The following is a 5,663-nucleotide window of genomic DNA, read 5'->3' on the forward strand; positions in this document are numbered from 1 at the left end:
ACTTTCAGGGTTTTTTTTTGTCCACAAAAGCCTGCATATATTCTGTTATCAAAAATTTCCATGTGATCAGGTTTTACAAATACAATACAATACAAATACATTTTAATTCCTTTACTTTCTAAAAACATCACATTCTTGAATAAATCAAAATATTTCTGTAAAATTACAATTTCTGTGCCATGTGCAAGAAAAAAAGGCAAATATTGTAAATGTTAGCAATACTTATCTTATTCATTCATTTGTTTATGTTCATCACCATACTTATTCTTTATAGGGATAGATGTTTTATATGAGTTATTTCAGCATTATTATATATGTAGCATATATTTTTATTTATTTTAATCAAGTATATTCATGATTTGTGTATCTTAGCAAAAGATTTTTGCATATACAGTACATGCATGTGTGTTTGTAATAATACATTATTAATATATATCTAGTAACAGTGCCGTAACTATGCAGGCGCAACAGGTGCACCCACGCGGGGCCCATTTGGAAGGGCGGCCTTAATGGGTTATTCTAGTCTCAAGAATAGGCCAGAAAGGGCCTAATGGAAATTCTTGCACAGGGTACAAGAATGTACAGCGCTAGTTACAGCGCTGTCTAGTAATAATGAGAGTATGTATCTTTTTATGTTTATTTTGCTGTAGAAAAACAAATTGATTCTCATGCAAGTTCTGGTTTAGATTTTGGGATAGTCAAGTTAATAAATATTAAATTATAAGTTCTCTTCATTGATCTCATTGTAGTCCAAAAATTTTGATCATGTGTTGGTTTTTTCCCTTCTCTTTCTACCTCTATTCATGAGTTTATTCTTTTAAGCCGCAATCTCATTTTTGTATTTGATGGTACAACTTTACAAGAACAAACATGTAACGTGCTTGTGATCAAAATTTATGGACCACATTTCTTTGGAATCAAAATAAAGATGAGCAGTCATAAAGAAGATTTGGAAAAAATTATATTGTGTGGGAGAACAAATGAATTTGTTTGCATGTCGAATTCAGACTTTTCATATTCATTGCAAATTCTGTTACTATTACCAGTAATATACCAGTGCAATATTTTTCTTTTCTTGTGAAACGACAGAAATGTGCTGATGGTATTGACACTTCATTAATTTAGGTTTTCCTCTCGTATTCAGAAAAAACCAAAATAATCCCTTGCGTGTGCTGATTCAACACTAAGTGAGGATTGAGAGCAGGCAGGAACTAGGGGGTGGGTGAAGGGGACAACTGCCCCGGGTGGCAAAGTTTAGAGGGCAGCAAATTTTACTGGCGGGACTAAGGGTTAACATTTCCTGGGTTATTCCCAATCCCGAGAGATTGATTCCCAGTGTTGCATTTTAGGATCAAAGGAGAAGAAAGAAACCGTGATACGAACAAAAAATAGTTACTAAATCATTGAATTTTACAGTGGTGGGGGGGAGGGCAAATCATGTTCCCATGACACACTTTTTTCCCCCCACGTTGTTTAGATCTTTAGCCTCTTATTTTAGCCCTTCTTTTCTAGTTGCTCTACAGAGATATTTACCTTTGTCCAAAATTTTATCTTATCCAAAATCCTTTAGCCCCCTTTTAAATTTTTTTAATGTAAGTTCCATTGTAATCTAAATTATTATTAGTTAAATTAGTTCCATTGTATTTTTAATGTAATCTTCCATTTGAAAAAGTCTCTTCACAGAGAGCAGGCAAACCTTCAACACAATACTTACTTAACACGTATATAAATTCAAGCATTTGTCATTTTCAGTTCAAAATATGGAAGACAGAAGGCAGCACAACAGGGACATCAGAAATGTTTCCGTACCCGTGGGTGCTTGCCCTGAACTTTATGTAGGAAACCCCTTGAATTTCTGAATCAATTCTGGGTGTGCTCCGACCAGTGCCACAGGTCATATCATCTGTGCTCAAGCACACAGCACCTCAGCTCTGATGCCACTGGCAGCACCAGCAAGAACACAAAACTCAGACAACATAGCTACGTTGGGGACACAAACACAACACGTTCGACATTCTTCAGTTCAAGAGGAATTCCGCAGAGGAATGTGTACGAGGTGACCATGTATCCATGTATAGTTAAGTAGTAGCAGCCCAGGGCTGTCTTAAGAGCATTGTGGGCCCCCGGACCAGATGACTTTTTAAGACCCTACCTGGAATATTCTCGAAAATTACACTACTTGTTTTTCTTGAGGCCCCCCAGACCCATGCATTAAGACGACACTGCAGTGGCTGGCCCCTTTTATTTTGGATAAGGCAGGTTCTACTGTTAAGTAGAACTTAACAGTAGAACCTCTAGAGTATTATATAAAGAAATTACCACAAGAAATATTGTTGATTAGATTATCTGGGGGAGAAAGAACTACCTAGTTGTAGAGTCGGGAAATTGTTTTTATGTGTACTGAAGAAAGGCAGGTCTTTACCTGTTCTATTTATTGTGGTATGTATAACAGTAAATATGTGCGACTTCATTGGAACTTTATTTCATCGTAAAATATGAATATATGTTTGTGTATATATGACTGTTATAAACTGTTAGAATAAAAATTATATAAGGTATTCTGCTCTTTTATTTATTTCGTTTGGATTTGAGTATGAAATAAGTTTTTCTACCCCTTTATATATCATCATTTTTTTAAGGAAAAGAAATAAAGTGCACAAGGTGGGGGGCAAATTATGCATGTTATATTGGATGCATCTGCCAGTCTATGAGTTAAAGCCCCCGTGTGGTCATTGTCATAGACTCGCATCGTGAGGATGCAGATTTGAACCCCACTGATGTCGTAGTGGTGGTTGACTGAAGTTTGTTTTCTGTGGTTTTCCAATTTCAAGGTGTGAATTCTAGCCAATCTTCATTTAAAAAAGTCACTTCTCTCCACAGAGCAATCAGGCCTACAACATTTAAAATCATCTTGCACATGACGCAACAAACTAAAAATTACCTGCTACATATTCAGAAGACAGATGGCGGCACTCAACAAGCAACACATATCAGGCATTCCTCTAAAACAAACTTCACGTTTCACTGAACTGTCATGGTACTGAATTTCAAGGTTTGCAACTCATATACAAGTCCGCACCCATTCTGACGTGACCGTTCATTAGAAATTCCAGAGAAATATGGAACTAGGTACATTTGCGGTTTAGCTGTAGTAGTCTATGAGTTATATAAAAAGTCTCTCCGCAGGGAACAGATAGACCTTCAATCAAAATTAATATGAAAATTCAGGCATGTCCTACTTTCACCTTCAATGTGGAAGACAGATGGCAGCACTTCCGGAACATCAAACACACATGAAAAGCCTGTGACATAAATATGTTAGAACCACATTTTACACACATAATCTGCCATACTCCAGTTTGTTAGAAATTCCACAGTGCAATTTTTAGGAGGTGCATGTACGGTTAAGTAGCAGTGTTCTAGCCTAGTATCTTATAGTGTGATACATGCTCTTTTCAATACTGACTGCAGGACATCTTGGCCATTTACTTCAGGGGAGCACCTTCTCTTTTATTGGTTATCTAGCTTCAAGGCCCTCGGCAGTAAAATAAAGAAAGATGAGCATTTTCACTTTTTTTTTTTCATTCTACTGGTGGAATTGCTCAATGAACAGCCACATATAGGCTTGTGCAGGGTTGCAACCAGTTGCTTTGTTGGCCGGGGCAAGCACACATTTTGGCACTTTCTTTATACTGCTGAAGAAGAGGTTAAAGATTGAAATTCCCCCCCCCCCAGTTACGACCCTGGGCCTATGTTATAGTGAATAAAAACTTGTGAAATCTGATATTAGACAAATATGGTACTTCATTTCATTATAAGTCTGCATCTGACACAGATGAAACCGTGAATGATAACATGAATGGACTTGTGCACGAATGTCAAATGGTCATGCACGAATAATTTTTGGAGCGATATTGCCAGGGCTATAACTAGATACTCTCTTAGCCTGGGGAGGGCACGCATTTCGGCACCCCGTGTGATGAAGGGGCAGTTAATGGATGCATTTGGTGTGCCCCCAGATCTGTAGCATACTTTGTCAGGACCCCCTGGGAAAGGGTTATACTCAGGAAAAAAAGAAGTGTTTCCCCCCACTCAATTTTTTTAACGATAAATTTTGGAAGCGGGTGTCTCTTGCAGATTATTTCAAACAAGAAACTCAAAATTTCTAAGAAATATGCAAAATAAATGCATATTTTTTGGTGGGGGGGGCTCTCATTTGGCTTGAGGCCCAATTGCCCTAGCCTAGTTACGGGGGCCTCTGTGAACTTAAGTCTAGCACCCCGGGCACCAGATGCTCCTCGCACAACCCTGGATATAGTTCCCAGGTTCCTTTGACGAGGGCCATGAAATGTCTATGCCTGTGTGGAGCTACAAAGATTCCGGCAGCAAGGTGGGGGCCGGGGGGCGCATAAAATGCTTTTAATAACTTTTTCAAGGTTTTGTTGAAATATTATAAATACGCACGGAACTAACGTGGCGCCGTGGCTTAGTTGGTTAAAGCGCCTGTCTAGTAAACAGGAGATCGTGGGTTCGAATCCCACCGGTGCCTCGTGGGGAAATTTTTTTTTCCATCCAGGTTATTTATTCGGGGGAAAAGAGATGATAATTTAAACAAGCTGCGAAATTCAAACATGCAAATTGCCTTACACACGGTGGTTTTGTTATTTCCGATTGTACTTTTTATTTTTTTTTAGTTCAATTTTTATTTAATTTATTTTCATTGAGTGGCAATGGAGCCACTGATGAGTAGTTTATACGGAGCATGGGCGTAAACGGGCCAGAGGACCACCACTAACATTTTTATTCTCTTGTTTTTTTCCCATCCAAAATATTTTTTACTACCTTTGAACAACCACGATCCAAATTACCAGCCACCACGCAGATGTTTTCTTCATTCTGTACCACGGATATGTAGGGTGGGGTACGTGATGCTCCACTTCCCGTTCAGTGAAAAGTTTACGTAATATTGCCATAGGTGGTACGTGGACATCATTCGGTCTCGCGTTCACTTTGCATACTTGGTCCATGGCCCCCACATCCTGAAACAGGGTCCTTTTATGATGAATTTATAGCGTAAAGAAACAAAAAAATGGTTAAAATCATCCCGGGCCCCAGGGCAGGAGCCTTGTCAGCCTACCCGCTGTGGGGGCCAAGTCTTGGTCGATGTACCGCAGGGAGTCCCATACCGAGGGGTTAGCGCACCAACCTCGCGGTGAGTATAAAAAAGGATTGCTTTCGGAATCAGGAAAAAAATTGTGATTGCCCGTCTGATTAGTGTGCGGGAAATGACCGTGATGCGCAAAAAATGATCAACTTTGCATTCTTTCGGTGATTCGCTTTCCGAAGCCGTATCCACTTCTATCTCTCAACCGGCTAAAACCAAAAGGGAGGGAAGAATTTTCAGAATTGCAAAAAAAAAAGTTTAACCTATATTCATTCCAAATCACAGAAAGAAAGGTGCGACATAAAGTAAGTTTTTGTTTCTAGTTGCGGCAATGGACAGCAGTGTGCTGCCATCTATTTACTACTTTAAAAACTAATGTTATCGTAATGGTGAATTAATTTAATTCTTCATCGCTTCTAATTTCCCACAACCATGAGCGACGGAAACTGAATAGGGATGGAACTTGTGGGGGGAGGGGGGCGAACCCGTAAATTTTTTT

General features: G+C 39.0%; 1 non-coding gene across 1 annotated transcript; it reads left to right on the plus strand.

Annotated features, from left to right (window-relative positions):
* The first annotated feature begins 4,475 nt into the window (after positions 1-4,475).
* On the plus strand, positions 4,476-4,549 carry TRNAT-AGU (transfer RNA threonine (anticodon AGU)). The gene has a single exon. It is a non-coding gene; the product is annotated as a tRNA-Thr (tRNA).
* The last annotated feature ends 1,114 nt before the right edge of the window (positions 4,550-5,663 follow it).

The sequence above is a fragment of the Pholcus phalangioides genome, unplaced genomic scaffold (assembly GCF_987345545.1).
Source record: "Pholcus phalangioides strain wild (caught in Gottingen) unplaced genomic scaffold, Ppha-v1.0 ptg000015l_1, whole genome shotgun sequence".
Lineage (NCBI taxonomy): Eukaryota > Metazoa > Arthropoda > Arachnida > Araneae > Pholcidae > Pholcus > Pholcus phalangioides.